The sequence below is a fragment of the Ovis aries genome, chromosome 2 (assembly GCF_016772045.2).
Source record: "Ovis aries strain OAR_USU_Benz2616 breed Rambouillet chromosome 2, ARS-UI_Ramb_v3.0, whole genome shotgun sequence".
NCBI classification, from domain to species: Eukaryota; Metazoa; Chordata; class Mammalia; order Artiodactyla; family Bovidae; genus Ovis; species Ovis aries.
The window spans coordinates 193,464,171-193,486,707 of NC_056055.1; the positions used below are offsets into that span (position 1 = coordinate 193,464,171).

At 42.8% G+C, this 22,537-nt stretch overlaps 1 long non-coding RNA gene across 1 annotated transcript; it reads left to right on the forward strand.

The window, feature by feature from the left end:
* The first annotated feature begins 581 nt into the window (after positions 1-581).
* LOC132659224 (uncharacterized) lies at positions 582-2,357 on the forward strand. The gene is made up of 2 exons (XR_009599375.1): positions 582-756; positions 1,844-2,357. It is a non-coding gene; the product is annotated as an uncharacterized LOC132659224 (long non-coding RNA).
* Positions 2,358-22,537: the final 20,180 nt, after the last annotated feature.

The window sequence follows — 22,537 nt, forward strand, 5'->3', positions numbered from 1 at the left end:
GACCTGGAACTGACATAGCTTTCTTTTCCGGTCCTCTTAGGGACTTATCCAGTTGTCACGGCAATCATCAATGCGCACAGTGCTGGTGGTTGCGTCATTGAGCATGCTAATGTATTACAAAGAGTGTGTGATAAGGCCTAAGATTATGGGAAGTCAAATCTTGCACCATCTTGGGCCTACTTGGTTCCAACTAGTCTTGTTTGGTTGTTTTTTTTTTCTCTTTGCAGCTTCCTTCTGAAACTTAGATGTAATCGGTTTCCATTTCAGTGAGGGGAGGGGTATGACTCTGGGGCAACAACCTCGGTAAGAAACATATTTTCTAGAAATTTGGTTGGGAAGGGAAGGGAAGGTAGAAGGAGGGCTTTTTCAAAGGGGAGAAACATGAACAGTTTTAAATGCTGAAACAACAAATCCAGTAGAATGAGAGAGACGTTGAAAATCTCAGCAAGGGAAAGGTTCCTAAGAAGGCCGCAGGGGATGGGATTCAGAACACAAGAGGAAAGATGACCTCCCTGTGAGAAGGTCAAGGTGAGGCCAGTTCAGGAATGTTTGTAGACTAGGTGGCCGGAAGCTGGTGTCTTTCCTGTGCGATGTCTGTGATTGCCTCTTACGTACAGAGGGCGTCACCGCTGACAGTGAGTGACGACGATGTGAATTCAGAAGGAAGACCTGATGTAGTCAAAGCGCTAACCAAGCCAGATGAAGACCCGAACGAGGCTGGTGACCACTGACTCGTAGTGACACAGGTAGCAGAAGGTATGCGATTTTCTGCAAGCTATGTCCATGATGCACAGTTACTCAAGAGAGTGAACAGTTGGGATCACTCACTTGCACATTTTTATTGTATATCTGCTGTGTGCAGACCTCCTGCTATGCATTGGGTTCTGCTGGGCAGATGTTGTACAAGAAAGACTTGGACAAGGTAATTTTGGATATTAATAAGAGAGTGGTTTAAATGATGGAGCACTGAATCTTAGCTCTGTAAGGGATGAAAGACTTTTCCTTGAGCCTCTTAGATCCTGTGACTGGGCCTGAGAATTAAGCTAACAAAAGACAGATTAAGGGAAAAGAGCATACAGGTTTATCTGGTGGTGCTATTTTCATGTGAGACAGGAGCCTTCCTAGAAAAGAACTGAAGACCCCAAGAAGCAGATACTTATGTACCGTATCAATAAAGATCAATGCATTGTGCAGATGTAACAAGGCAAGGGAAGAAGGGTTTGGGGTGAGGGGCAGGAGACTGAGGGCAAATGATTAGGAAATAAATGGCGGGGGGCGGGGATTGATACAAGATGCAGGCTATTTTAGTAGGTCTGTTTGTACAGATTCATCTCGTTTCCTGTGATAAGAATGTTCCTCTCTTCATGGTACAGTGAGGGCATCCTTCTCACTGGAAATTTATGTCCTGCTTTTAGACACAAAGTGGGAGTGCAGAGAGCCCTTCCCCCATCTGCTGTTTCTTAAGTGCCTTGGGCTCAAAATAATCAATATGTCAATGTGGCATATTTTGGGATGCCAGGTTCTGATCCCCTTCAGCTAGATAGGGAGGAGAGAGAAGGAGAGAGGATGGGTGAGTATGGAGACAGCAGGGTGAGAAAGCCACTGGAGGTCTCCATGAAATAAAAGAACAGGTGCCCTGAGGTGTGTGCTATAACACTAGGAGAAAAGGAAGTTGTGGCCAGAGATGAAAAGTTCTGCGTTACTGCTCTGAACTGTTGGTGTGGCTCTAAGAATTGATGGCTGGGGTGAACAAACCATGTTGTCACAGCAACCAGAGTGATCTTTTTAAAACGCACATTTGAATGTGTCATTTATGACCTTTGGGGTTTCTGTTGTGGCTCAGATGGTGAAGAATCTGCCTGCAATATGGGAGACCTGGATTTGATCCCTAACTTGGGAAGATCCCTTGGAGAAGGAAATGGTTACCCACTCCAGTATTCCTGCCTGGAAAATCCCATGGACAGATGAGCCTGGTGGTCTAGAGTCCATGGAGTCGCAAAGAACTGGACACAACTAACACTTTCAAGAGCAACTAACACTTTCACTTTGATGGCTCTTAGGAAGAAGACTTAAAATTCTTAACATGGCCTGTGAGGCCCTGCTCACGCTTCCAGCTTCAGCTCTTTCCAGCCACTCTGGCCTTCTACCACAGGGCTTCGGAAAATGCTGTTTCCTTGATCTGAAATGTTATGCCCTCACTCAGCCCTCAAAAGCTCTATCAAGTTATACCCTCCTCAACCATTCATACCTGGGTATCAGCTTAATGTCACCGCCTCAAAGATTTCCTTTGACCTCAACTGAGTTCTGTGAACTTTCCCTTCATAGCGATTATTACAAGTTATCATATGTTTGCGTGATCTTTAAGAATTATTTTTGTGTCTCTCCCACTAATGGCAAGCCCCAAGAGAGTGACAACTATGCCTGCTTCCCTTCTTGTCCTGTTGTGATAACGAGCTCTGTGCCAAGGATGTAGGAGGTGCTTAAAAATATTTGCTTAAATGAGTGGGTGAATAAAGAGGTTAAGTGACTTGCCCAAAGGCATAGATTGGGCTTGCTAAGAACAACAATATTTATAAACTGTATTTCTTATACTTTATACCTTTGTGACCTTGCATGTATATCATGACAGGTGAATGTCCCCAACAGACATGACTGATGGCAGAGAAGACAGAAACAGGAAGGGAACAGCAATATACGACAGGAGGTAACACAACAGAGAGACTTGATACCCAGAAGTCTTCCCTGGCGCTTCTCCTGTAGAATGAGGGTCATGACAGGCTAAGATGGGCCCTTTTCTATAGCCACAGAAGGCTTTATTTTATTCTGTCTCTCCTCCTACCTGATCATTGTAGAAAGCCTGGCAACCTACATGCCTGTCCACCAAGAGCAGACATGTGTAAAACAACCCCTGAGTACTGACTACATGGCTGCGTAAAGAGAAGGAGTACCAGTCCAAGCCCGAGGTTGGTCCGAGGTCTAGACCGGCCCATCTCTTCCCTTATTTTCTTGAGCCGGCATTTGAATAGTCGGTGGCAAGATACTTTGACCTACTATCTGAGGATTTTGCTCACATATTTTCTTGTCACCCTCCAGCTCTGCTCCCATTTAACAGCCAGAGGACAAGCCATCCCCTGACTCAGAGGAAAAAGAAGTGTTTTCCTGACTCGAGGCCAAATGTACAAACCCTATAGGGAACAAGTTAATGGATCTGAGAGAATGATGCAGGAACAAGATTTTCCACCCCAAAAGATTGTTTGATGGGTCAAGAGTGATAAGCGTCACTGAGTGTCAGAGGGGAAACAGAGTCTGTGAGCTGCTAGTTTGTTCTTAGGAAAAAAAAAAAGACACCTCATTCCCACTCTCCATCTGGCTGCTAGAGAGGAGACAACAGAAACTCCAGGCGCACAGAGAGACCGGCTCCTGGCTGCAGGTAAAGCTTAAGGAAGCTTCAGGGTGTCAGAATAGGCTGTGGATTTTGTCTCAGTTCAGAGGCCTGATGCCCTGCCTCACAGAGCATCCCCAACACAGCTTGATGCAGCTCTAGGGAATGAGTCTAGCGTGCTCATGAGGAGTATAGAACTGCTGAAGGCCCTTGGACAGCCCTCCAGACCCCCCAACCCCCACTTGCAGGGTCCTCAAGGAGAGCTTATGTAGCGAGGACAGTCACTGACTTTAAGGGGCCCTTTGGAGAGGAACAAGGTCCATCCAAGTAGCCATCTGGCAGCCCAAGCCCCAAGAGCCAGATAGTACAATAGATATCAGTGGATGTCAGCCTGGGCACCTGCCTGTTCCCCATTCTTCCTCCTACCATTTCAGTTCAGTTCAGTTCAGTCGCTCAGTCGTGTCCGACTCTTTGCGACCCCATGAATCGCAGCACTCCAGACCTCCCTGTCCATCACCAACTCCTGGAGTTCACTCAGACTCGCGTCCATTGAGTCAGTGATGCCATCCAGCCATCTCATCCTGTCGTCCCTCAAATTGAGAGCTGATAGCATTGATGAAGAGAGAAGTTCTTTTATTGACTAACACTACAGTTTTGCCTCTTGGAAGAATTTGAACTTGATGTCAGTTGTAGACATTCACTAGCTCCTATGTTAGCGACTCTAAATAATAACAACAAGCCTTTTCTGTTATTGAGAAATCAAGCGTTCCTTGCACACTTGAATCTGCGAGCAGAGAAGCATGGTCCACACATGCCAGTGATCTTTTCCTGCATTCATGTCCAGTCTCCACGGCTGAACTGCAAGATTTTCAAAGCTGGAGAGGGGCCCCTTCCTGCCCTCTTTTCTTCCCTCTCAGCATCTTGTACACAACAGGCCCCATTTTGTAGAGAAAACCTATGGAACAGGGGTGCATGGTGGTTTTGTTTACATGTTGGTTTGCCAGAGTCTCATTTCAAGAGTCTCTCAGCTCTGACTTCATTTGTAAGTTGTGAAAGTTCTCCCAGTATTCATTTTTCACTTTGAGAGATAACAGATGTTTGCCAAGTGTCCATCATACGCAAAGCCCACTTGGACTTCTCCCTAGGGATGCAGGCCTCATCCCTAAGGAACTTGTTATTGGAAATGTAGATGGGATGTAGATGAGGGAGCTAAATGTGCCTTGACTTTAGAATAACAGCTAGGAGGTTTCGTTGCCTGTTATTTTAAATTCACACATAATCTCATCACCAAAGTGACAAATAATCTATTTGAGAAAACTTGCAAAATTTAGAAGCAAAGAAATTGTACCCACAAACTCAGTACCTGTAAAATTAGAAGTAGTCAATGCTGACATTTTGACGTATATCACTACTTATGCATTTTAAAATGGTATCATGATCTACCGGAGTTTGTTATTTAAACAAAACTCTGATATACTAGGTTGTGTGTGTGTGATTTTTATTTTCTCCTAAAAAGGAAATAGGGGTATTCCAGGGTTTCAGGGACTACGTATTCGGTAACCAGTACAATGATGAAAGAAATTTGAAAATGTATTGCAGTCTAGAAAAAGTTGAAAATCAGGTTTCTGGTAGCTGAGTGGGATGGGAAACCAAATCAAACATACATTTGAATTGTATCCATGATGGATCCTTGGAAATGATTCTGCTGATTTACTCAAATATCCTCTCCTCACTGAAGTGCTCCTGTTTTCTTCCAGCAGTTAGCCAGCTAGTCTCTCCTTCCTCTCAAATATATTTTTACTATTTATATTTAACAATATATTAATTATTTTAATAAAAGATAACAGATACTGTTATCTCTATACTATATCTTAGGAAGGCAGTATACTGTTGTGGTTAAAAAAAACAGATTTTGGATTTAAACATCCCAAGTTCAAATTCCAGACTTACCATTTGCTAGCTGTGTGACCTTGGACAAGGTATTTAGCCTCTCTGAATCTGAGTTCTCATCTGTAAAATGGGAATACTAATACTTACTTCATAGGGTTGTGGTAAGAGACAAGTAGGACAATATTTGCAACATGCTGACCCACCCCAAAACACAGTCAATAGCTAATAGGTATAATTATTTTTATTGCAGAACTTACCAAGTTGCATTACAGTTATCAACCTAGGAATGTTTTCCTCACTGGACTGTGAACACCTAGACAGCAAGCTCTGGGTCCTGACCTCTCTCATCCAACCTCTCTCTCTTCTAGCCGAGTAGCCTATAAATAGCAAACAATCCATATGCATTTGCTGGAGGATAAAATAGCTATAGAAAATGCCAGGTTTCCATTGCTTTCCCTAAGAGTCCTATATCCTTACTCAGATTTTTAGAACGAACTCTTAACTGCAAATCATCAACTCTTATAATCAATATAATACAGGACCATTTCCACTTTAATGCAAGCTAACATTTAATGGGGCTTCCCAGGTGGCACTGTGGTAAAGAACCCACCTGCCAGCAGAGAAGACAAGAGACACGGATTCGATCCCTGGGTAGGGAAGATCCCCTGGAGAAGGAAATGGCAACCCACTCCAGTATTCTTGCCTGGAGAATACCACAGACAGAGGAGCCTGGCAGGTTTACAGTCCATAGGGTCGAAAAGAGTTGGCTACAACTGAAGCGACTTAGCGTGCACGCATGCACAAAATTTAATGAGCACTTACTGTGTGGCAGATTTTGTCCTAGAGCCTCACATTGCATGTACACCTTTATGAGAGGGACATTATATCTCCTTTAACAGATGAGGAAACTGAGGCTCAGAGAGAGTGCTGTGAACTCTTTGACTTCTGAGATCTTGTCAAGCACCCCAGGAGGGTTTTTGGCTCTCCGTTCTTCCATTTAAGTATGGAGGTGGGAGGTGAGGAAAAGAAGCAACCATCTATTTTTCTTTCTCTTTAGTAAAAAAATTTAATTTATTTAGCAGTTTCTTTTCTCTTCTGGAAAAACAAACAAAAGAAATTCTTGCTTCATTCATGATTTTACCCCTGCTGAGGTCCAGGGTAAGACTTCTCCCCTGCAGAGCCCTGTTCAGGGATGCAAATAAAGGTTGGTTACAAGACTCAACTGAGTGTCCTGAGCAGTAAATTTTTCTTTTTTTAAGAGAGGCATTGAAATAAATGTTCAGTACATTCAATTAATAACAATGCTTCATATCCCATCTGTGTATATAGAAACAATTAAGTCACCTGTAAAGCCATGAAATATCAATATGCTGAGTAAAACTGAGAGTGGAGAGCACTAAGACTTTTTAAAAAGCAGCTTATTCTCAGGGAAGATATTTTATCCCATATGACCCAGGTTTTATGTGAATGAAATTTATCAGTTACTTGTTCATATTGCCTGCATGAGTGAAAGATATGTTTTAAAAATAAGAGAAACCTTGGGATGATTTTACTTCAAGGAAGCTGATTGGAATCTCTCCAGATTCCACATTTGTTCCTATTGACCAGAAGTCTTCTGACTTGGGAAAATATTTTTGTTTCCCTCCCCCTTTACTAAATGTCCTATGAAGACCTGAATTAGGATGGGAAACATTTTCTGAGTCCCAAAGGAATCTTGCATTTGTCTGAAAGAGACAGTTGAACCAAGTGTTGAGAGAAGCCACTAAAGAAGAGGGTGAAGATGCCTCAGAATAACTGTTTCGAACATTCTGTGCATACTTTCTTCATTCATAGTGACATCGGCCGTGTGATAGAGAAAACGGGAGTCTAGAGAGCGCTATGCTATCTTTCTTCCACATACATCATAAAAGATGTCCCCAAAGTCACTTTTGAGATTACAACTGCACGGTGCCTAGCTTACTGATTCTTTAAAAAGTTTGTTTCAGTTTACTTCCAAAATTAAACAGCAGAGGCCACTACCGTAGAAGACGGATCAACTGGTATTCTTCTCTAAGAAAATAAATAAATTATGAGGAAAGGGAAGAATTGAACAGGTCCCTCAAATATGAATTTTGCCTTATTTTTGCCAACATTACCGTGATAATAATAACCTAAAACAGGTTAAGTAGGTAAATTAAGTCCATCAGGTGAAGCTATTACCTGATGTAGTAATAGAATTCTCAAGTGCAATATGTAGTGAATTTGTAAACTAATGCAGTCATAAAGGTAGCTGCTGGCTGCCCAGTGGTCCTTTCTGTAGTGAAGCAAGTAGCCCTTCCTTGGAAAAACACTTTGGAAAATACTGTCCTTGTGGAACTTTGCCTTAGAATTGAGGCCAGGATTGCTTCAGGCTTCAGCTCTGGGAGAGAATATTCTGAATGAGTGAAATGAGAAATGTAATGTGCTAAGACAGCAGGCAAAGACTTCATTCAAGGTATGAAGAAGGTACTGGTTAAATGTTTGATGAATAAATGATGAAGAATGTTACTGGTTGTTAAGGGTCTGAAGGGTTGTCATTTAGAACACACCAGAATCAATGAGTCTCATTTACTTCCATTAGGTGTGAATTTATTTCTTCCTTCCTTCTTTCATTCATCTATTGATGCCTGCCATGTGTCATGGAACTGAAAATACAACTGTGAGCATTACAGACACTGCTTTTATCAAACTGACATCCTGAAAGATGGAGAGCAAAACAAACAAGCAAATAAAAACTCCATAGACCAGTCAATCACCTTAGGTAGCCACAAGTCTTCATGTGGCTCTGATCCTGTCTGTATAGATCCTGTCTGTATAGAGGTTAGAACATGCCTGGTATGAGAAACAGCAAAGACAGCCTCTCTCAGGAGCTCCTTCTCACCCCTTCTCCACTGCAGTTCCTGATCTGAGGGTCTGACTGGCTCAACCTTCAGCTTCCAAGCTCTCAGTTAAAAAAAACAGAAATCAAAGTGTATCATTCCACTGTGGGGGCAGAGAAGGGGCAGGACACTTGTTGGAGTAATAAATAAATCTCATATGCTTTTTCTTTTAAAAATGCTCATTTAGGCTTTAGTTTACTTAGTTGCATCTGTCATCAGAATAGTCAGATAATTTAAAGTGAATAGAACTCCTTGAGGAGAATGGCTGATGACTGGTTCCATAAAACAGTGATTATCATACAAGCCCTCTCTTCCCTCACTGTCCTTTCTCCTCATATCACCATCATCTTCCCTTGGTTGTCTTATAAAATTGAGTAAAAAGCAGGATCTGGGGTCAACATTTTCAACAAAGCTAGCCCACATCATTCTCTGATACCAGACACTTTTTACTTCGTTTGTGGCTTTGAAAGAGGGCACTATGTCCCTCTAACTTTCCATGTTAAAGTAGTCAAATTTGCTTTTTCTGTACAAGATTCCTCTACCATGCAGAAAGATAGAGCTGAAGTCTTGTTTCATCTCTTCTGGTTTAGACAAGCCCTTAGGTTTCGCATGGTTTGACTTCCAACATCAAATGTTAAATGTTGGGTCTTGGAACTAGACTTAGGACTTCACACTTAGGACTCTGATTCATGACCAGTGTTGAATCTGTTTTGCAAGTGGGTCCCTTGTTGTCATGTGCGAACCACTGTTACCTTTCCTATGAACCAGTGTGGCTGGGTCCTGAAGAACAGGGTCGTGAAAAGGAGCCAGTCTGGCAGCAGTTACCCCCTCTTGACTTCATGGGCTGGACCATGCATGCAGAGCTGAATGACAGCAGGCAAGCCAGGCAGCTGTCCGGGAGTGAGCCCAGGGGACCCAACTCCATGCCAGGTGGGTGGAAGAAATGCTGTGAGAGTCCCTTGAAGTACAACCCCAAGGCTACATGGCACAGGTGTGGCTGAACTGGAAACACCAAGAGCAAGAGGCTTTCTCAATCAGAAGGGAGCCAGCTCTTACAGAAGAAAGGAGCTGGGTACTGTGTGAATTAACAATCAGGCCAGAAGGTCAGGTGTTACCATCAAAAGCTGTGCCCCTAAATTTAAAGGAAGGCCTTTACACAATGATCATGTAGAAAGAAGTCCTCTGACAGTCACTGACGAGTTTTGCTCTCCTCTAGAATAAAACCCCTATATCTGCTGAAGTGACAGCTACAGCTTTTAATGTGGCACCACATATGCATGAATGTATTCACCTTAAACATTTTTTTATTCATGTATTTGCTTGCTTATTTGTTCGTTTTGGTGGTGTTAGGTCTTTGTGGAGGTGCTCAGGCTTTCTCTAGTTGTGAGGGCTGCCCTTCTTTGCAGTATATGGGCTTCTCGTTGCAGCGGCTTCTCTTGTTGCAGAGCACGGGCTCTAGGCGCTCGGGCTTCAGCAGTTGCAGCATGGGCTTAGCAGTTGTGGTGCAAAGGCTTAATTGCTCCAAGGCATGTGGGATCTTCAAGGACCAGGAATCAAACCTGTGTCCCCTGCATTGGCAGGTGGATTCTTAATCACTGGACCACCAGGGAAGCCCTATAGTCATTTTTTAATCAAAGATTCCTCTCATTACTTGAGTTGCAGGGTTGCAATAATGTATCTATAGCTGCATAAACAGTTATCCCAGTTTAAAACCACAAATTTACCTCACACAGTCTCTGAAGGTCAGGAATGAAGGAGTGGCTAATCTGGATGGTTCTGCCTCTCCTAAGGCTGTTGTTGAGCTCTGGACCAGGGTGGGTGGGGTAGGGATGGAGGGGCACAGTCATCGCCATGCTTGTCTGAATGCTTCCAGGACAGCTCACTCACATGACTGTTGGCAGGAGGCCTTGGTTCCTCCCCACAGGGGCTTCTCTGAGGGCTGCTTAAATGTCCTCATAACACAGCAGCTGTCTTCTCCCAGAGCAAGTGACTGGAGAACAAGGCAGTAGTCACAGTGCCTTTTATTATTGATCATAAAGACACACACCATCACCTCTGCCCATTCATTCGAAGTGAATCATTAAGTACAGCCCACAGTAGAGTGGGGAGTAGGAACTTTTAAAGGAAGAACTGTTGAAGAATTTTGAACTCCTGCATATAGTATTCATTTAGAGTATCAAGAAATGTATATAGGATTTGTGGGACCCAGTGCAGAATAAAAATGCAGAACTACTTAAGAATTCCAAGACAGTGACTGTAGAACATTAAGCATGGGCCCTTTCTAGGTACCAGGCCCTGTGCTACTGCCCAGGTTGCGCATCCAGGAACGGCAGTCCTAAGGAGAATGACGAGGAGCATGGCTTTGAAATCAGGGGTTTGAATTCCAGCCCTCTGCTTTATAATTGTGAGACTACTAGAAAAACTACTTAATATCTCAGAACCTCCACTTCTGGGTATGATTAATGTACCTGCTACTTGGGATTTCTGTGAGCATTAAATGAAATAATTACAGTGCCTTGTTCATAATAGGCACTTGAAAACCTACAGATGTGATGATTATATTTTTAAGGAGCTTGGCCTTGCCTTGTGACTCAGCTGGTAAAGAATATGCCTGCAATGTGGGAGACATGGGTTCGATCCCTGGGTTGGGAAGATCCCCTGGAAAAGGAAAAGGCTACCCACTCCAGTATTCTGGCCTAAAGAATTCCATGGACTACAGTCCATGGGTTGCAAAGAGTCAGACACGACTGAACAACTTCCACTTTCACTTTCAGAAGAGAACCACTTAGCTGGTAACTCAGATTATTCTGCTGGTGGTTATAAACTCCTTAAAGTAGGAAGAATATCTCTTACTCTCTGCAGTATCACATTTCTTTTACCAAACATGGACCCACATGTTCATGCATGTGAAAAATGTGGATGGTAAGCTACATTAAGAATGGCTAAGAAGATGTGTTTCAGAAATGGCGTTCTCAACATTCTAGAAGTAGAACCAAAGTTACTGTTTTAGGAAAATTCATTTATGATCAACATTCCATTGGCTGTTGTGATACTAGGCATTTATTGGCAACTTAGAAATAGTTGCCATGAACAGCTCTCTATGAATAACTCAGCTGATGAGACTGAATATTAACTAGGAAATTTCCCTAGCAATATTCTTTCTTAGTGGCTCAAAAAACAAAAACTGAAACTATTCCTGGATGAAGTCTTAATACCAGTAAAATGATTTTATGAAACACTTTAGAACTTCAAGCAGGCTTTCTGCTTTCTTTCTTCAGCTGAGCTGAGCCTGGCTCAGTGACGCTAACAACCATGGACTGCCCGTCTTCAAAAAGCATCAACTGTTTCCACGTGGACCTTCTCCTAAGCTCTTAACCAAAGTCTACTGTTGGGCCAAGACATCTTCACTCATTTGCAGAAAGCACGTGTACCAGCTCAGGCGACGGAGTCCACAGAACCTAGGAACACCTTGCTGCGTGTATGCTCGGTGTTGCTCTTCAGTCACAAAGTCGATTCTGGGAACTGTAGCATGCCAGGCTTCCCCCTCCTCCACTATCTCCTGGAGTTTGTGTGAATTCATGTCCACTGAGTTAGTGATGCTGTCTAACCATGTCATCTTCTGTTGCCCTCTTCTCCTTTTGCTTTCAATATTTCCCAGCATCAGGGTCTTTTTCAATGAGTTGGTTTTCCCATCAGATGGCCAAAATACTGGAGCTTCAGCATCAGTCCTTCCAATGAATATTCAGGGTTGGTTTCCTTTAGGATTGATTGGTTTTATCCATTCATCTGCTGATGGACATCTAGGTTGTTTCCATGTCCTGGCTATTAATTACTGCTGAATTGTGCCAGGGGTATCTCTGTTGTCTCTTCTAAAAAGATGGTCTCATCAAAGACTAGAATAAGGAAAGTGGATAGAGATACTGGTTTTTTGCACGAGCAGACAAAAAATATTAAGAGGAACGACACAAGCTGGAGTCTTTTCACAAACATGTTTAACACCATAAAATAAATAAGCCAGGTCTAAGTGGGAATAGACTCATTCCCCATCCCCGCACCCCCTCTTAACTGTAGGCAGTGCTGTTTTCCTAGCAATAGTCTATTTCTCAAGGAACTTCTTTATTTATTCCCCAATCCAAAATTAGTTCCTTAATTTGAAACAGCCATAAACAAACATTACTAAAGAAATCCCTTGGGCTCTCTTCTCCCACACCCTCTCCCCCCACACACATATTTTCTGTTGCTTTGTTTGTTCTCAGTTTTTGCCTTTGTGCTCAACACAAGGACCTGCAGTGGCTTGGCTTTTCTGAAATCCCTTCATAAGTCTCTTGAAAGATGTTTAAATTCCATTTTGGCATGAAAGAATTAAATTCACATTAATTTCAATTAATTATATATTAAGTACTCACAAACTTCAATAACTTCAAAGCATGGGTCTGAGCACTCCACTGATTTCTAAGGTCGCTTGCAGCTCTAGAATTCTTCTGTTGGCCTGTGCCAGCTACCACTGGCCAGTGAATATAAATGGAGCCTCTGATCTCAGCAGTTGCTCCAGCAGACTTGGAGAGAGATCCCCTCTTCTTAACTTGTGATCTTTGCTACCCTTTCTTCCTCTCCTACCTTTTTCCTTGGCCTCCCTTTCCCTCCCCATATCAACAAAGAATTTCACAGCCATGTGGCTTTCTTCTTCAGGTTCATCTCGACACTATCTTTATAAAAGGGAAGGTGCTGTGGCCATTTACCTGGTTGCTCTGGCCTTTCCCCTGCTCTGCTCTCTATCATGGGGACTGCACTTGCCAGCTTTGTTGCACTCTGGCTTCCACATAAGCTGAGTCAGGGGGATGCTCAGGCAGATTTTGCGAAGGTGGGAGGAGGGGAGAAGCCAGGGAGTTTCTCCCCCTCCCTTTCTGATATGAGTGGTTTCTCTGGCAGGGACTGCTTCTCTTCCATGATTCCAGCTGCTGTCAGATAGTCCCTCCCTTCCTGGTCTCAACATCTGCTAAGAATCCTCCTCTGTGCTCCTGACTTCCCTCTGATGGTCCCACCTTCTAGGCTCTGCCCTCTCCCTGGGGCTCTCCAGCCCCAAGGAAGGGGAAATCAGGCAAGTTATTAACCTCTGACCATTGTTAATGTTTGGTTACTCACACCATCCTACGTAACTCCTTGGTTTGGAGTCTTTTATTTCTTCCACCACGTGTATAATGAGTTCCTGTATTAAATTTTCTCTGTTTGAAACACCTAGAGTAGTTCTTTTTTTCTCATTTGGCCTCTGATTGAAGTAAGAGCTCATTATGACAACAATAACAAACAGGAACTCCCAGGCTGTGGACACGTGGAGGTGCAGGGAGAGTGGCAGGCTCAGTGAGGTCAAGGAAGCTCCTCTCCTTTCCACGTACCTGGCCTGGGCATCTCTTCCATCTGGCTTCTCATGAGTTATGTAATAAACTGGTAATCTAAAAGCAATTAAAAAAAAATATAACCTCCTCTGAATCTCTCCTTCAGCATTACTGGTCAGGCATAGACTTGGATTACTGTATATTGAATGGTCTGCCTTGGAAATGAACAGAGATCATTCTGTCATTTTTGAGATTATATTCAAGTACTGCATTTCAGACTCTTCTGTTGACTATGATGGCTGCTCCATTTCTTCTAGGGATTCTTGCCCACAGTGGTAGATATAATGGCCCTCTGAGTTAAATTCACCCATTCCAGTCCATTTTAGTTCACCGATTCCTAAGATGTCAATGTTCACTCTTGCCACCTACTGTTTGACCACTTCCAATTTGCCTTGATTCATGGACCTAACTTTCCAGGTTCCTATGCAATATTGCTCTTTACAGCATCAGACTTTACTTCCATCACCAGTCACATCCACAACGAAGTGCTGTTTTTGCTTTGACTCCATCTCTTCATTCTTTCTGGAGTTATTTCTCCACTGATCTCCAGTAGCATATTGGGCATGTACTGACCTGGGGAGTTCCTCTTTCAGTGTCCTGTGTTTTGCCTTTTCATACTGTTCATGGGGTTACCAAGGAAACAGTGCTGAAGTGGCTTGCCATTCCCTTCTCCAGCGGACCACATTTTGTCAGAACTCTCCACCATGACCTGTTCGTCTTAGGTGGCCATACACGGCATGGCTCATAGTTTCACTGAGTTAGACAAGGCTGTGGTCCATGTGATCAGATTTGTTAGTTTTTTATGATTGTGGTTTTCATTCTGTCTGCCCTCTGATGGAGAAGGATAAGAGGCTTATGGAAGCTTCCTGACGGCAGAGACTGATTGAGGGGAAACTGAGTCTTATTCTGATGGGCAGGGCTGTGCTTAGTAAATCTTTAGTCCAATTTTCTGTTGATGGGTAGGGCTGTGCTCCCTCCCTGTTATTTACCTGGGGTCAAACTATGGTGGAGGTAATGAAGATAATGGCAACCTCCTTCAAAAGGTCCCATACACTCACTGCTACACTCAGTGCCCCCAAAACTGCAGCAAGCCACCGCCAACACATGACTCCACTGGAGACCCCTGGACATTCATGGGCAAGTCTAGATCAGTCTCCTGTGAGGTTGCTGTTCCTTTGTCCTGGGTCCTGGTGCACACAAGGTTCTGTTTGTGCCCTCCAGGAGTCTATTTCCCCAGTCCTGTGTAAGTTCTGGCAGCACTATGGTGGGGTTAATGGCGACCTCCTCCAAGAGGGCTTATGTCATACCCAAGTCTGCTGCACCCAGCCATATCCAAGTCTTCTACCCATAACTTCTAGAACTAACACCGAAAAAAGATGTCCTTTTCATTATAGGGGACTGGAATGCAAACGTAGGAAGTCAAGAGATACCTGAAGTAACAGGCAAATCTGGCCTTGGAGTACAAAATGAGGCAGGGCAAAGGCTAATAGAGTTTTGCCAAGAGAACGCACTGGTCATAGCAAACACCCGCTCCCAACAACACAAGAGAAGTCTACACATGGACACCACCAGATGGTCAATACCAAAATCAGATTGATTATATTCTTTGGAGCCAAAGATGGAGAAGCTCTATACAGTCAGCAAAAACAAGACTGGGAACTGACTGTGGCTCAGATCATGAACTCCTTATTGCCAAATTCAGACTTAAATTGAAGAAAGTGGGGAAAACCACTAGACCATTCAGGTATGACCTAAATCAGATCCCTTATGGTTATACAGTGGAAATGACAAATAGATTCAAAGGATTAGATCAGATAGAGTGCCTGAAGAACTATGGATTGAGGTTTGTGACATTGTACAGGAGGCAGTGATCAAGACCATCCCCAATAAAATGAAATGCTAAAAGGTAAAATGGTTGTCTGGGGAGGCCTTACAAATAGCTGAGAAAAGAAGAGATGCTAAAGGCAAAGGAGAAAAGGAAAGACATACCCATTTGAATTCAGAGTTCCAAAGAATAGCAAGGAGGTGTAAGAAAGCCTTCCTCAGTGATCAGTGCAAAGAAATAGAGGAACACAGTAGAATGGGAACGACTAGAGATCTCTTCAAGAAAATTAGAGATACCAAGGGAACATTTCATGCAAAGATGGTCACACTTACAGACAGAAATGGTATGGATCTAAGAGAAGCAGATCTTAAAAAGAGGTGGCAAGAATACACAGAAGAACTGTACAAAAAAGATCTTCACGACCAGATAATCGTGATGGTATGATCACTCACCTAGAGCCAGACATCCTGGAATGCAAAGTCAAGTAGGCCTTAGGAAGCATCACTACAAACAAAACTAGTGGAGGTGATGGAATTCCAGTTGAGCTGTTTCAAATCCTGAAAGATGATGTTGTGAAAGTGCTGCACTCCATATGCCAGCAAATCTGGAAAACTCAGCAGTGGCCACAGGACTGGAAAAGGCCAGTTTTCATTCCAATCCCCAAAAAAGGCAATGCCAAAGAATGCTCAAACTACTGCACAATTGCACTCATCTCACATGCTAGCAAAGTAATGCTTAAAATTCTCTAATCCAAGCTTCAGCAATACATGAACCGTGAACTTCCAGATGTTCAAGCTGATTTTAGGAAAGGCAGAGGAACCAGAGATAAAATTTCCAACATCTGTTGGATCATCAAAAAAGCAAGAAAGTTTCAGAAAAACATACACTTCTGCTTTACTAGCCATGCCAAAGCCTTTGACTGTGTGGATCACAATAAACTGTGGAAAATTCTGAAAGAAATGGGAATACCAGACCATCTGACCTGCCTCCTGAGAAATCTGTATGCAGGTCAAGAAGCAACAGTTAGAACTGGACATAGAACAACAGACTGGTTCCAAACAGGAAAAGGAGTACATCAAGGCTGTATATTGTCACCCTGCTTATTTAACTTCTATGCAGAGTACATCATGAGAAACATTGGACTGGATGAAGCTTAAGCTGGAATCAATACTGCCAGGAGAAATATCAACAACCTCAGATATGCAGATGACACCACCTTTATGACAGAAAGTGAAGAAGAACTAAAGAGCCTCTTGATGAAAGTGAAAGAGGAGAGTGAAAAAGTTGGCTTAAAATTCAACATTCAGGAAACTAAGATCACGGCATCTGGTCCCATCACTTCACGGGTACATGGGGAAACAGTGGAAACAGTGCCAAACTTTATTTATTTATTTTTTTGGCTCCAAAATCACTGCAGATGGTGATTGCAGCCATGAAATTAAAAGATGCTTGCTCCTTGGAAGAAAAGTTATGACCAACCTAGACAGCATATTAAAAAGCAGAGATATTACTTTGCCAACAAAGGTCCGTCTAGGCAAGGCTATGGTTTTTCCAGTAGTTATGTATGGATGTGAGAGTTGTATTTTAAAGAAAGATGCGTGCCGAAGAATTGATGCTTTTGAGCTGTGGTGTTGGAGAAGACTCTTGAGAATCCGTTGGACTATGAGCAGATCCAACCAGTCCATCCTAAAGGAAATCAGTCCTGAATATTCATTGGAAGGACTGATGCTGAAGCTGAAACTCCAATACTTTGGTCACCTGATGTGAAGAACTGACTCATTTGAAAAGACCCTGACGCTGGGAAAGATTGAAGGCAAGAGGAAAAGGGGATGACAGAGGATGAGATGGTTGGATGGCATGACCGACATGAGTTTGAGTAAACTCTGGGAGTTGGTGATAGACAGGGAGGTCGGTGTGCTGCAGTCCATGGGGTCACAAAGAGTTGGACATGACTGAGCGACTAAACTGAACTGAACTGAATCTCTTAAAACTCAAGTCTTATGATGTCTTTATAAGCTGATTCTAGATGACAAATACTTGGGAATGGCAGGGCCATAAGAAGGAATGAGCCTAGGTCCCTAAATCACCACGTAGAAGAAGGCGGCCTACTCAGTAGATCAGCATCTTCAAACCGGCACACGCACAACAAAGAAGCTGTCATTGCATTTGCGCCATTGCATATTCGGGTTATTTTAGCAGCTATACAACTCTGTTAGTTACAGGTGGAGAAGAGATGAACTCAAGTAATAGCTAGATCTTAAATGAGTGATTTACATGGATAAAAAATACTATAACAAATGTCCAAATATTAGTCATTTTTTGGACTGTTGAGACAATCAAATTTACACAAGGTAATGAAAAAGCAAGAGAGTTCCAGAAGAACATCTATTTCTGTTTTATTGACTATGCCAAAGCCTTTGATTGTATGGATCACAATAAACTGTGGAAAACTCTGAAAGACATGGGAATACCAGACCACCTGACCTGCCTCTTGAGAAACCTATATGCAGGTCAGGAAGCAGCAGTTAGAACTGGACATGGACCAACAGACTGGTTCCAAATAGGAAAAGGAGTACGTCAAGGCTGTATACTGTCACCCTGCTTATTTAACTTATACGCAGAGTACATCATGAGAAACGCTGGTCTGGAAGAAGCACCAGCTGGAATCAAGATTGCTGGGAGAAATATCAATAACCTCAGCTATGCAGACGGCACTCCACCCCAGTACTCTTGCCTGGAAAATCCCATGGATGGAGACCCTGGTAGGCTGCAGTCCATGGGGTCGCTGAGGGTTGGACACGACTGAGTGACTTCACTTTGACTTTTTACTTTCGTTCATTGGAGAAGGAAATGACAACCTACTCCAGTGTTCTTGCCTGGAGAATCCCAGGGACGGGGGAGCCTGGTAGGCTGCTGTCTATGGGATCGCACAGAGTCGGACACGACTGAAGCGACTTAGCAGATGACACTACCCTTAAGGCAGAAAGTGAAGAGGAACTAAAAGCCTCCTGATGAAAGTGAAAGAGGAGAGTGAAAACGTTGGCTTAAAGCTCAACATTCAGAAAATGAAGATCATGGCATCTGATCCCATTACTTCATGGGAAATAGATGGGAAAACAGTGGAAACAGTGTTAGACTTTATTTTTTTGGGCTCCAAAATCACTGCAGATGGTGACTGCAGCCATGAAATTAAAAGATGCTTACTCCTTGGAAGGAAAGTTATGACCTACCTAGATAGCATATTGAAAAGCAGAGACATTACTTTGCCAAGAAAGGTACGTCTAGTCAAGGCTATGGTTTTTCCTGTGGTCAAGTATGGATGTGAGAGTTGGACTGTGAAGAAAGCTGAGCACCGAAGAATTGATGCTTTCGAACTGTGGTGTTGGAGAGGACTCTTGAGAGTCCCTTGGACTGCAAGGAGATCCAACCAGTCCATTCTGAAGGAGATCAGCCCTGGGTGTTCTTTTGGAAGGAATGATGCTAAAGCTGAAAGTCCAGTACTTTGGCCACCTCATGCGAAGAGTTGACTCATTGGAAAAGACTTTGATGCTAAGAGGGATTGGGGGCAGAAGGAGAAGGGGGCAACAGAGGATGAGATGGCTGGATGGCATCACTGACTCGATGGATGTGAGTCTGAGTGAACTCCGGGAGTTGGTGATGGCAGGGAGGCCAGGCCTGCTGCAATTCACGGGGTCGCAAAGAGTCGGACACGAATGAGCGACTGAACTGAACTGAACGGAATCTTCCATGTGTATTTCCAAATCAGCCATGTAAATATGATTAGACTATTGCGTTAGTAGGTCTGCCAATGTTGAAAGAGATACAAAATTCCAAGAGACATGGAAGTACTCATAATTTTATGTAGTAAAACAATAAAGATCAAAAAGGCAATTAAAAACTTGCAAAACAACAACAACAGCAACAGCAATAAACCACCACAGCAGCATCTAAGATCAACAGTTCTCCCAAGTGGAACCCTGTTCTGTATGGCCTTCTTCTTGTCTTCTCTGGGCTTTTATACACATGGCACACCTTATGAAACCAATAGCTTTCAAAGCCCAAAATCAATGTCAAAGGTAATTTTGGGGTGCACAGGAGAGGTGCACTAGGGAAGCAGGCGGAGTGTCTTGTCCTCTCTGCACCTGTAGAGGGCATCCTGTTGTTTTCACTCTCCTAAATGTGGAGAGGAGGATTCTCCATGTACTTTACTAATATGCGCTTTATACAAAATGTCATTTGAGAGTTGGCAGTGACTTTCTCATTTCCATCTGAGAGGATACGTCACACTCACGTTGTACCACTGCCTCAAGACTCCAGTAATGTGGTTTTGGTCTTCACTGGGTTCAATAATCTTGAATCTCACCTGAGAGTCACACCTCTCTGCTTATGAATCTGAGAAATATTTACTATAGCGCAGTGGTTGGAAACACTCCATGAGTCAAAGTCCTTTTGGGAGAATCCTGGGACTCATCAGATTCCTCTTTGGTGCACCTCTCAGGTGCATGCATGCACACACACACACACACACACACACACTACACATACTTTGATATACATCTCAGCTAGCTCACTGATTCCAGATTAAGCATGCTCCATCCCCTGCCCAACTATAGATGGTCTTTGGTCAAGTATTATTCTTAGTACCCAGAATGCCCTCGGTTTTGCTTACGTTTTATATACAACCTATTTTCTTCCCATTTACCTCCTTTTCAATGATGGATTTAAGTTCAAAATACAAAATCTGTCAGACATTATTTGGAGAGATTCTTCCTTCTTTTGGACTGATCCTTAAGCAGATAGTTCCATGTCCCTCTTGTGTTAAAAGATTTCCTTATAGTGATATTAAATGCTTCTGCACATGAAGCAGGCATTTCCTCCTGCTGTTTTGAGATAGCTCTTTTACTTATTGGCACCACATAAGATAAAGTTCTGTAATTGGAACAGAGATTTATGTAGTGTTATTGCTGAATGTATGTGTATGCTTCTTTCTGGTGGTGAAAGACCCATGATATAAGACTTCCGTTTGGGGATTGATCTGGGGCCTCGTGTAACATATATGCTGTAATAAGTCACAGCAGATGCTGCCTATTCAGTCTCTGCTGTCCCATGTGGTTCGAGAGTGGATAATTTCGCTCATTCTTTTGGCCTTTGCTATGACTTGTCAGGGACTGAACTCATGTTCATAACTCTGAGAAGTGCTCAGCTGTGAAATAAGTACTGAAAGGATGAAATGCAACTGATACTGAGCCATTGTGATCTTTCAATCCCATGTAAGCAAGAAATAAGTATTTAAAGTGGCCCCATAAATCTTCTTGAATTTAAAAGTTCATAGATTTAAAATATTTATGGACTGACTTGGGCAGAAAGACCAGGAAAAACATATGTACTGGCTCTGAAGCAGAGCTAGAAACCATTATGGTGTATTCGTGACAAGCTCAGTGGGTCAGTCCAGTGTATCTGTTTCTACAGAAATGAGGACCTTTTAGCATCCAGGTAGGAATGTGTGTTCAAAAGTATAGGAGATGTCAGTTTCAAGATTGATTAAAAAGGAAAGATTGGGTTTCTTTTAAGCATCTGTAGCTAATTTTGTGTGTGTTTGAGCTTAATAGAAGAGGATATTATACTAAAATTCTTGAGGGTTTCTCTAATAGGAAATGGGGTAATCTTACAAACTGAGTGCTAAGAGTTATGCAGGACCCATGGAAGAATATATTGAAAATGCTTGATATTCATTCATTCTTCGTTTATTCAACAACCATTACTGAATGCCTACTACATTCCAGGACCTCTGTTAAACACAGAAATAAGAAAATGAATGACATCATTCTGCATTTAAGATTGTCTCAGTATAGTAAAAAAGACTGATAGGTAATTTAATCATGGTGTGATACATTCTATGACAGACATGCAGAGCATTATTGGAGCACTGAAGAAGTATTCTTTTCTTATTTTTAGAGGTTAGAAGATCTCAGAGAAGGTGATGTTTTCCAGAATGAGAAGGTGTCTTCTTTCCAGGGGAAAAAGGAGAGGCACCCCAGGCAGCAGAGACACCATGTGCAAAGGTGAAAGTAAAGAATCCTAAGAGATCAGGGACTGGAATGACTTGGTGCAGATGACCTGGGTGGCGGTGTGGTGTGAGATGGGCTGGAGAGGGAGCACACGTCACATGTATGCCATGCTGACAATGGAGTAATCGGAAGCTAAAGGCTTTAGGGTGAGAAGACAGTGAATATGGAGAAAAGAGCTCGGATCTTTGAGTTAGCTAGGATGTAGAATAACAATAGCTCCCAGATTGACAGAATTCAGAAGATGACAGAGAACAAGGAGGCTAGAATACATTTGCTTCTGTCTTGCACCACTAGATTGATTAACAATTGTATTCACCATAATCAAGAATCAGTTCAGTTCAGTTCAGTTGCTCAGTTGTGTCTGACTCTTTGCAACCCCATGGAATGCAGCACCCCAGGCTTCCCTGTCCATCACCAGCTCCCGGAGCCTACTCAAATGCATGTCCATCAAGTCAGTGATGCCATCCAACAATCTCATCCTCTGTTGTCCCCTTCTCCTCCTGCCTTCAATGTTTTTCAGCATCAGGGTCTTTTCAATTGAGTCAGTTCTTCGCATCAGGTGACCAAAGTATTGGAGTTTCAGTTTCAACATCAGTCCTTCCAAAGAATATTCAGGACTGATTTCCTTTAGGATGGACTGGTTGGATCTGCTCACAGTCCAACAGATTCTCAAGAGTCTTCTCCAACACCACAGTTCAAAAGTATCAATTCTTCAGCCCTTAGCTTTCTTTATAGTCCAACTCTCACATCCATACATGACTACTGGAAAAACCATAGCTTTGACTAGATGGACCTTTGTTGGCAAAGTAATATCTCTGCTTTTTAATATGCTGTCTAGGATGATCATAACTTTTCTTCCAGGGAGCAAGCATCTTTTAATTTCATGGCTGCAGTCACTATCTGCAGTGATTTTGGAGCCCCCCAAAATAAAGTCTCTTACTGTTTCCACTGTTTCCCCATCTATTTACCATGAAGTGATGGGACCAGATATCATGACCTTAGTTTTCTGAATGTTGAGTTTTAAACCAACTTTTTCACTTTTATTTTTCACTTTCATCAAGAGGCTCTAGTTCTTCTTCACT